Source organism: Dryobates pubescens, chromosome 9, assembly GCF_014839835.1.
Source record: "Dryobates pubescens isolate bDryPub1 chromosome 9, bDryPub1.pri, whole genome shotgun sequence".
NCBI lineage: Eukaryota > Metazoa > Chordata > Aves > Piciformes > Picidae > Dryobates > Dryobates pubescens.
This window is the reverse complement of record NC_071620.1, coordinates 39,348,286-39,359,856: the sequence shown is the minus strand read 5'-3', so window position 1 is coordinate 39,359,856 and position 11,571 is coordinate 39,348,286.

The following is an 11,571-nucleotide window of genomic DNA, read 5'->3' as shown; positions in this document are numbered from 1 at the left end:
GAAATTAACTGTGGGGGCTGTTTGCCTCAAGGACAAACGTCTAGTTTCCTTTCTCAATTAAAAGTCCCGTTAACATGACCAAGAGATACATCTGACTGAAAGAAAGGGCATGGCCTGTGGGGTATTTCAGTTGTTTGTCTGGGGGTTTTGGGTGTATGTTTTTGTTTGGTTTGTTGTTGCTTGTTAAAAAAAATAATAACGGGACAGAATTCACACAATCTACATTCGTGCTAGAATTACACCAATGCCCCTCAGGCCTGCACCTAGATAAAATGCAGGATCCCAGACAGTGCTACTGACATTACATTACATTGAGTAATAATTTCCTTCCTCCTTAATCCAAGAAAGTCCCAGCACGAAGTACATGAAATATAACACTGATTAGAGACTGGGAACATCACCACAAATTCCAGAGATTAGTGTCTACAGATCAGACACTCAGATGGCTGGGAGAAGATACTTTATCAGCTACTAGAAAACATATGCAACTTTGATCCCGCTGTTTCATGTTGGGCTTCTGTTTCTTTTGGCGTGTGTTTGCAGTACCAAATGCCACAATACTGATGAATGCTCAAAGACCAGATGATATCACTACCAGTGCAAACCAAACAAATTCCAAGATGCCCAGCAATAGAGTTCAGACTTGCCCTTGTAAAACCATATCCACTGAGAAAAATACAGGCTACTGCACTTTGAAACCCTGCCCTGGAATTCCTCCCATCCCTTCATTAGTCTATAAAGGTTAGTGCTGAAATGTAGTAAACAGGCATTAATAGAGATCATATTCATCTTCAGAAATGAGCAACTGCTGCCTTTGCAAAGCCATGTTGACATTTTGCCACCCTGCTCTGCTGCCAGTAAAATTTGGTAATTTAATGAAGCAGTGATCTAACAAATACCCAAACCTCAGTGGATTATTCAGCATCAAGGTTTGCATTACAGTGTGTGAAAAAAAGGATTAAAGAAGTATTTTTTAGTTATAGAAAACCCTGAGCACTGGATTAAAGTGCAACATAGCTGGCAAGAAGGATACAGTATCTATAGAATTTAAGGGCAACCTGCCTCTATCAGGCCCTCCAGCTTTAATTTCAATACAGCATTTTCTTCTTAATCCCTTGTTTGTCAGCAGTAATGCTGCTGGATTAAGCTGGCCACCAGGCTGTGGTTATTTACATAAAAATTAGGCAAATGTCTTTAATAAGGAAAAAATTACATGGCTGCTGGATATTGGAGAGGTTTCATAACTTTGAACCCCTCTTCTGTAAGTCTTTGCTAAATTTTAAAGATTAGGAGAACTTCCTTTCACTCCTAGCAGCCAGCAAAAATTTTGAGCTGTTATCTGCCACAGCGAGAACTTCACAATGAAAACTGAGGGGCTCAGCAATTGTGTCTACACCAAGTTAACACTTCATTGCTCATAAAACAGAGCAGATGCTCAGCTGGTTGAAATTGTTATCACCACTCTAACTTCAAAATACTAATTTTGGTTTATGGTCACTATGCAACAGAAATAACTGATGGGTTGGAATAGGGTCTTATAGCAAAAAGATATTCCATGTCCACTAAATCTTTTTCTCTGTTTCATTTTAGTATATCTGCCCTCAACATATATCCACACTCTTTAAGTGATTTCCCCTGTTCCTTTCCAATTTTCCAGAGTGAGAGATTGAAAACTTTTCACCTGGCACCATGGAGTTGAGAGATGAAATGCAAAATTCATCAGCAGTAGCCCAGATTTGGGAAATGTATGTGAAGGCAGTCCCACATTCCCAGCATCTCTGCTCTTTGTCAGGAGATTGTCATTCGTCATTGGAATGGGCTGCCCAGGGAGGTGGTGGAGTCACCGTCCCTGAAGGTGTTCAAGAGGGGATTGGACGTGGCACTTGGTGCCATGGTCTAGTCATGAGGTCTGTGGTGACAGGTTGGACTCGATGATCTTTGAGGTCTCTTCCAACCTTGGTGATACTGAGATGGAAAGCAGGGAAGTACATAACAGATTGGCAGGTGTGGAGAAAGGAAGCTCAGAAAGATAGAGGGGCAGCATCAGCCAGTTATGAAATCAGAAGGTGTGCAGAGGAAAAAAGATGAATTATGCATCACCAAGAAATGGTAACTCCTCCCCTTTAAGATTTTGTTTTCTATCACTTGAGCAACAAAAAGAAAGAACACTCAGTTTGGCCAGCATGACCTCACACACCGCATGAGCTTGTCAGATTGCTGCAGGTTCAAGTGTCACAGCCGAAGGGCTCAAGACAAGGTACAGATTACTCTCCTGCCTACCCAGGAAAGCAGAGAAAGGCATCAGAGCACAGTATCCTCTCCTGCTTCTCCACAACCTTCTTTAACCTCTGCTTTTTAGCAAGCAAGCGGTAACCCTGACTGAAGTGTTCAGTCTTGGAAGGAAGGAGTGGGTGGATTTAGACACTTTGCTACTCTTTTCTGTGCAGGGAATTCATGACACTGGATTAATGCAGAAAGTTGTGGCATGGAGAGTGAGGCGTTTTGTTCACAGGTCTGTGCACAGAAGTAAAACACAAGATGTTTGAGTGTATGAGTATCCAGAGCACCCAGATACTCTCACAGGTGGTAACACTTATAGGGTTTAGGCAGAAATCCAATGAGTAGGATAAAGTAAATTATATGAATCGAAATGGTGTTGGTAGGTAAGAGCAGTCATATGGGAACATAAGGAGAGCACTTTATGAAAACCTAGACATCCAAGTTCATATCCATTCAGGAGTCAACAGAATTAATTGTCATCTTCCATAGCACTTAAGAGGGACATTTTCCTCCCTGATCCCCATCTCATTCTACAGCCACCATCTGGGATACAGTTTTTGCACTGACCATTTATTTGACAAAAACAACCTAAGTATATTCCTTAAAAGGAGATTAAATTTATATTAAGGTTGTGCCACAAATATGGCTGCTACATTAAAAGCCCCATTCCATTTTCCTCAAAAATCATTTTTAAATAGTAAAAAATGTGGCTCTTGCCTTACATCTTCCCATTCATCATATTGCACTGATCAGACAAATTCATGCATTTTTATAAAAACCCCCACCCTAGAACAAAGACATCAATAACTAGCTTGGGTTCTGACTAAATGCAGGCTTCTGCGTTGTTCATATTGAATAGCTGTGGTTTATTTGAAGCAGGTCAGGCTATTTCATGCCTTACTGCAAATTATCTGATTATTCCAGCAACTTAAGAAAAAGATTCTCTAAATAAAGCATATTTCCATTCTTTCGTTATGGAAATCAGACAATACAACCGTTACTGAGCAGATCTGTCCTAGATCTTTTTCTAACCTGCTTCATTTTTCTTGGAACTGCTTCCTCCAGCCCTTTCTTCACTATAAGGTGAGAATAAAAGTGGTGATTTTTAATCTATTTATTTTGTCTGTCCCTCAAAAAAAATGCCTCTAATAAAATGACAGTTTCCTTGTGCCTGAGAACGCAACTTCTTTCCTTCAGGAGCTGTTGCAAGTAGGAATTCTTCTCATGCTCTTTAAGAAGTGGGATAGTTTACCTGCTAAAAGGGCATCGCTGGCTTCCTCGCTTCAAGCCTGGCTAATTATTATTGCTAGTGGGTGGTAAAACCAAGACTGTTTATATCTCTATAACTCACCTCACTCCTCCAATGCCTCTATGCTGGACCATTGCAAAAGCCAGAAAAGGGAGCAAAGTGTTTTCATGAAAAAAGATACCCACAAACTATACAGCACAACCTATAGTAATACTGTTACTTATCCTCAACATATCCTCTTATAAACACATTCACCTATCTTAAGCAGGCAAAGCATTCCTAACCCTGAAAGCACAACCTAGAAGAGAGAGTGGGTAAAGGATAAATAGCATGCCAAAATAATTATTCAAATAAATGCTAAAGGAATAGTTTTTAAATTTCTGTATCATCCTATCCTGCTCTTTAACTGCATTGTAGCTTAAGAAAATACCTGCTTAATACTTCATGCTCATTTCATACTGACTTTACCCCCATCAGCCTTTAACCTCTGTAGACTTAACCAGGATACATTTTAATTAGTCTCTCTATGGAAATCACAGTTATTTTTCAGCTGTACAAATGGAGATTTCCATCATCAGAATAAATTTCTTGGGCACAGTTCCTCAAAATTAGCCTTTACTAACCTAATAAATAAATAAATCACCAGCCCTTTTTACTTCTTTGTTAAGCATTTCTCATTCTTCTCAGCCAGACACAGGGGTGGTCCCTAGATCTTCTCCACATCATTTATCATAGTTTGCTCTGTTCCCCAGGGCTAGATCCAACAGAGCACATGACTGTGCAATCTCACAAACACCTTAAGGAAGCAGTCCTGTATTATGTACCCCATCTTAATTTGTGCATAGTTGTTATTTTAATCAATATCTCCATAATTAAAATCCTGTAGGATCAATTCTCTGGCCTTCCTACAGACCTTTCCAGTTAAAAAAGGCATTTCCCAGCCCCTAACTCCACAATTTTAGCTCTTCCAAGAATCACCAAACTCCCATGTGTGCTTTCAAGTTCTACAGAGACTGTCCTTGACCACATCAGCTAATACATTTTCTAAGATTTCTCATTACAAATTTAATAATATCACACACCAATATTGTCAAGTCCCTGCTTGATTCTGCTTACTCTTCACTAAGTACAGTATTAAGTCTCCACTCATTTTGTTTGCTCAGTTTTGCCTCTGTTATTACAGTAATAATACTACCATTAACTCTGAAACCATTCTACCTGCAGTCAATAACCTTAAGCTCAAACCCCACTTTCCCCAAAGTCTGTGGTGCAACACCCATTTTAAGAACACACAATAGGTGAACAGTGCTTGCTCTTGAGGATATATTCACACCTCAATATAGTGCTGCAAACAGTGATGAATACAGAGTCACTCATATAATATTTGAATTCCACCTGCATCTAATCTAATACTAAGCAGTATCTCTGAGTAGTAATGTAGAGGACCATGTACAAAATGACTTCAAGCTTTCCATCTGGAGCAGCTACTACCACTAAACCACGTCCCTCAGCACCACATCCATGTAACTTTAAAATACCTCCCACTTCAATGGGCAACCTGTTCCAATGCTTGGTAACCCTTTCTGCAAGGAAATCTTGATATTAAACATTTCCATCCTTTAGAGATAACAGGGATTTTGACCCTGCTCTCCCTTATGCCTCTATTCACCCCTCCTTAGAGTAGGATGAGGTCAGCTGTACTGGGCAGTCCTTCACTACACTGCATGTTTTTAAAAGGCTGCAGCTCTTTAATAATCCAAACATTTGAAACAAGCACTGTTGTATTACAAAATCACTTTAACTCATAAAGTAATTGACAAATCATAAAGCCTCTCTGTATATTCAGATTTCTATTTTCCTAACCTGACTGTTTCTAGGGGGTTGAGAACTGTACAGGGCAAAGGAATATTCCATGATATTGTTGGCACAGTGGCCCATGCAATGGGTTTCTCTAGATGATGAAGAAATAAAAAATTAGTAAGGAAACCATTATTCCAATCTTCTGCTTCTGAATTTATTACAACTACCAGCAGCAACTGATCCCATTAAATACCAGTAAACAAAACCATCTGTTCCCCTTTTACTCATTTTCTAAACAAAGGGTCTGAACTTCCTATCGAATATCTCAAGGGGGGGGGAGGGGGGATGTATTAAATCATGCTATCAATATGTAATGCTGTAGAACTCTTCCTGCTTCTATTACCTGCTACACCAACAGCATCTGTCAAGAGTCAAAGTTACATTTTCAGGATAGCCTTGCAGAAAGTCTCATGTTTTGGTTAAGGGCCTTGTGATGTGATTGAAGTCAAATGGCAAAGCTCCCTCTGAACTCAATAACCCAGGACCACATTTTAATCATCCTCCAAGAACACCAGACAGCATTTTCCCCTTCTTCCCAGTGCTCTTACACTTGGGAGATTAGAGTCTCAGCTGGTGAAAATGAACCTGCATAGTGGGAACTGGTTCACAACAGTCCATATAGGTATCTCAGAACTGGGCCTGAAGGCAGTGTTGTCTCTTTTTCAAAAGACAAGGTAAACCAGCCACGAAAAGAATAAATCATTTGTTCCCTAATTGCTTGACCACATTCCTAATCAGATTTTCCTATGGAGACTTTTCAGTGTACCCCTGCTTTCCTGGAAAGCAGATCCATGGAGAAAGACCTTGGAGTCCTTGGTGACCAAGAGGGCCAATGGTATTCCAGGGTGCCTCAAGCAAAGTGTGTCCAGCAGGTCTAGGGAGGCTCTTCTCCCCCTCTACTCTGCCCTGGTGAGACCACACCTGGAATATTGTGTCCAGTTCTGAGCTCCCCAATTCAAAAGAAACAGGGATCTGTTGGAGAGAGTCCAATGGGGAGCCATGAGGATGATTAGGGGACTTGAGCATCTCCCCTATGAAGAGAGACTGAGAGATCTGGGGCTGTTTAGTCTTGAGAAGATGACTGAGAGAGGATCTGATCAATGTCTATAAATATCCGAGGGACAGGTGTCAAGTGGAGGGGGCCAATCTCTTTTTGATGGTGCACTGTAATCAGACAGGAAACAACGGATACAAACTTGAACGCAGAAGGTTTCACCTCAAGATGAGGAGAAACTTCTTTACAGCGAGGGTGACAGAGCACTGGAACAGGCTGCCCAGAGAGGTTGTGGAGTCTCCTTCCCTGAAGACTTTCAAAATCCAAAGGATGCATTTCTGTGCAGACTACTCTAGGTGATCCTGCTTGTGGCAAGGGGGTTGGACTCAATCTCTGGAGGTTCCTTCCAACCTCTAACATCCTGTGATTCTGCACACTACAGGGGAAAAGCTAGCAGCTGGAGTACCTGCTGTGGAGATTTTTCAAAGATCCCTCAGACAATTAGGTGCTGACAGAGTGGCAAGAGGATCAACAGGCCAATACAAACTCACCACAGGGCCTCTTTCCTTAAATAACTAGCAAAGCACAGTTATAAATTTGTGATTAAAACCACAGACCATTGTATTCTTCACTTCACTGGACATGAATGATTCCTTGTGAAATGACACAGGTGAGAAAGCATTCCTTCACAAGCACAGAACTGTACGACATCCATGGTGAGCAAAAACAGACCAAGACACAGAACATCACATTTCCTACCCAGAGATACTCCAGAGGTCTTTCCCTCAGTCTGCACCTTCCTATGTTTTGTAATTTTCCTCTTTGCAATGAAGAGCAAGGTGATGCAGCAGAGCTTATCCCCCTCATGCAATTTCCCCACTGGCAAGTGTATCTTCAACCTCACCCATCCCAGCTCTTCTGGCACTCTTCAAGTGCTCAGCTAAGACACCAGCCCCAGCATTTCTCACTTGAGCCTGAAAACCTCCCACAAATGAAACTCTTGACTGATCTTCCTGTGTCTCCACACCTACTCAGCTTCCAGCTCACACTGCAATAATGCAAAGACATACACCTTATTCTGGGTAGCTTCTTGCTTCTTCAGCCTCCAAAAGCAGAGCACTATGCAACTGTCACATTGATAAGCAGTATTAATTAGAAAAATAAATAAAAATCTACAGCCTCATGTAATAAACCTGCTGGATCATTTGTTACTAGCTCTGCCAGGGAAGGAAGTGTCCAGCTAATGGAGCACCAACAGGCCAGTTCAGCATTTGCTGGTGACAGTTATTCCATAATAGCCAGGAAACTCATAAATGCAGAGTAGAGTCTAAAAAAGGCCATTTCAAGCTTCAGAAATAGGGTTAGATAGCCAGCATCCTAGGGATCACAATGTCTAAGACTTTTGTTTTAAAGCAACACAGAAAAATTCCCTGTATCTGTGGTGTCCACTCAGCTCTCCTCAATTGCCAGAACAAGAGCAAATGTGTCAGCTTAACCCCAGCCAGCAATTAAGCACCATGCTACTACTTGGTCATTCTTCCCCACTTTTCAGTGGGATAAGGAGAATCAAGACCAATTAAAACTTATAGCTGAAAGAATAGTTTAATCATTAAAATAGAAATAAAAATTATAGTAATAATAACAACTGTAAGTAAAAGGAAGATAAAGAGTGAAATAAAACCCAAGAAAAACAAGTGATGCATAATGTGATTGCTTACCACCCATTAACCAATGTCCAGCCAGTCTCTGAGCAGGAATCCACCACTGCCAGACAATTCCCTCCAGTTCATATATTGGGAATATTTCTTTGGCCAGTTTGAGTCAGCTGTCCTGGCTGTGTCCCCTCCCAGCTTACTGTGCCCCTCCAGCTTTCTTGCTGGCAGGGCATGAGAAACTGAAAAATCCTTGGTTTAGTATAAACACTGCTTAGCAACAGCTAAAAACAGTGCGGTATCAACATTAGTCTCACTAAATCCAAACCACAGCATTGTACCAGTTATGAGAAAGGAAACTGACTCAATCCCAGATAAAACCAAGATGCTGTGTTACTAGTTTTGGATTACCAACAGAAATAGTCTCCAGTCTTGTTGCACAGGGATGCTGTTCTGACACACATACAACACATGGTAGCACTGCATGCTGAGGTCAACTAGTAGAGCAGAAATTTAGCCCAAAAACTATGTGCATTCATAGACCCTCTGTTAGCATTCTGTGATATGCAAACACTAAGCAGCACCCTCATGCCTGACCATCTAAGAGGTGACATTATTTGCAGCACCTGTCCTTTCCAATTTAGCATTGATGTCTCATCTCCATAGTTCATTGGTGGGTTAAGATTGCTCTCAAAAGCAAGTTACACATGAAGTGTGGAAGAGGAACAGATACTTATAATGAAATGTGGCCTGGAATTGCTGGGGCTATTCAGTCTGCAGAGAAGGCTCCAAGATGACCTTACTGTAGCCTTCCAGTATCTTAAGAGGGCCTACAAGAAAGCTGATGAGGAACTTTTTAGGAGGTCAGGTAGTGACACGATTAGGAGGAATGGAGCAAAACTAGAAGTGGGTAGATTCAGACTGGATGTTAGGAAGTTCTTCACCATGAGGGTGGTGAGACACTGGAACAGGTTGCCCAAGGAAGTGGCAAAAGTCCTCTCCCTAGAGGTTTTTAAGGCCAGGCTGGATGTGGCTGTGAGCAACCTGATCTAGTGTGAGGTGTCTTGCCAGTGGCAGGGGGGGTTGGAACAAGATGATCTTTGAAGTCCCTTCCAATCCTGACATTTCTATGAATACTCACACTAATACAAGGGGACAGAAAGGAACAGTGGAAAGGCATGTCAGAACATTCTCACATCCAGACCCGCACACAAGGATGAGATCAAGACACTACATTTGGTAAATCTAATTTCCAGTGAAGAGAAGCCCATCACACTTATTGTTGCACATGCTTCTTTAAGAGATAGTAGTGTCAAAAGCCTTTCTAATAAACACCTCACTTCTGTCAAAGCAGGCTTTTCTACACAGCACTACATTATTAACAGGAACAGTGCTTTGGCATTAAAGCAAAAAGGGGTTTGTGAGTACATTGTATTTCAGAAGAGAAAGAACAACCAAGCTTTTAATGCCCCAAATCCACTTGTTTGATCTCTTTTTTAGCTGTGGATACATCTCTGCAGTCAGGTTCTGGGAGATTATATCTTGGTTTAAAAATATATTAAAAACCAACTAAAATATCAGAGGAATTCAAGGCAGAAGAACACCTTGTAATTATTTGGTTTGGAGGCATTAGAACTGCTGATGTGGCATTTCCCAACACTTTAGTCTTTTGCTTCTGAAAGTCATTCCTGGATTTGCAAATCTCCCTCAAGGTCCTTTTTTATACTGTGGCACCCAGAGCTGAACACTCCAGTAAAGCTGTGGCCTCACCAGTACAGGGGCACGATCACTTCCTTATTCCTGCTGGACACACTGGTTTTGATATAAGCCAGGATGCTGTTGGCCTTCTTGGCCAACTGGGCACACTGCCAGCTCATGTGCAGCTGGCCATCCACCAGCAACAGATCCTTTTCCGACTGGCTGCTTTCCAGCCACTCTTCCCCAAGCCTGCAGTGTTGCTTGGGGTTGTTGTGACCAAAGTGCAGAACCCAGCACTTGGTCTTGTTAAATCTCATCCCATTGGTCTCTGCTCACCAATTTAACTAAGTCCATCAATTTTACCTGTCCAGCTCTCTCTGCAGAGCCCTCCTACCCTCGAGCAGATCACTCTCCCACTTAATTTAGCATTGTCTGCAAACTTGATGATGGTGCCCTCAATCTCCTCATTGAAATCATTAATAAAGATATTATAATAGAACTGGCTCAATACCAGGCCTTGGGGTACACCCCTTGTGACTGGCCACCAACTGGATTTAACTCCATTTACCACAACTCTTGGGCCCAGACATCCAAACAGCTTTTATAACATTTGTCTATGCCATGGGCTTTCCCTATTACTCTAAAGTGCTTGCACAGCATCCAGACATTCCGTTTCCCACTCTGCCCTCCCCAGTATGTATCAAAAGATTTGGAGAGAATGCAGCCAGGACAGCTGAGCCAGACTGCCTAATGGGCTATTCCATACCATATAATGTCATTCCTATCTGTGGTCCCAAAGCTTGAAGACCAGCGAGGTGTTGGTCTGATGGTTGCAAATGGATGCTTTTACATTAGTACTTCCCTCTACCCCTCCTCATTTATTAAACTGTTCCTATCTATGCGGATTTAGGTTGGATGTTAGGAAGAAGTTCTATACAGAGGGTGTGACTGCCCATTGGAATGGGCTGCCCAGGGAGGTGGTGGAGTCACCATCATTGGCGGTGTTCAGGAGGAGACTTGATGGGGTGCTTGGTGCCACGGGTTAGTTGTTTAGGTGGGTTGGATTGGTTGATGGGTTGGACGAGATGATCTTGAAGGTGTCTTCCAACCTGGTTTATTCTGTTCTATTCTATTTTTGATTTTTTTTGTCCCCCCTCTTACTTTTGCCTTTCTAATTCTCTCCACCATCCTGCTCCAGGGATGCTAAGGGTGCAAGACACTGCTTGGGGACTTAACCTGTCAGCTGGTGTGAGCATACAACAGATCTTCCTGGCACCCAACATGGGGCTCAAGATAACTGTTGAAGTGACTGGAACATGCTAGACAGATTTCACAGTTGTTATACCTGTTTAACTGTTGCTTAGCATGCTGCTGCTTTTACTGGTTGCAGTTTTGACATTCTTGCTCTCAACACTGGTCGGTTTGTTCCCTTACCCACTTCCTTTCTCACTATACACCAAACTTCAGGATTTGTAAGCACCTGGATTTGGCTTCTGAAGTGTGATTGATGCTACATGGATTAAGTGGTTAGTACTGATCATGTAAAGAGGAACCCCAACAACCAAGAAATCCCAAAGAGATCACGGACTGATCAGAAAGCAGATATTTCAGAGCACTGCCTAAGGAGGTACCTCATGTCAGAAAGGCTCCATTGTATAACAAATTGCCAGAAAATGAGGAACAATATGCTTCATTTACTGATGTGTCTCATTAGATTTTGGAAAACTATCACAAGTTGAAAACCACTCCATAGGTTCCCACATGACACATGCTGAAAGAAAAATCAGATCTAGTCAAACAGCAGAAGTCATCCAGTTGGATCCAGATGTTGCTCAGTA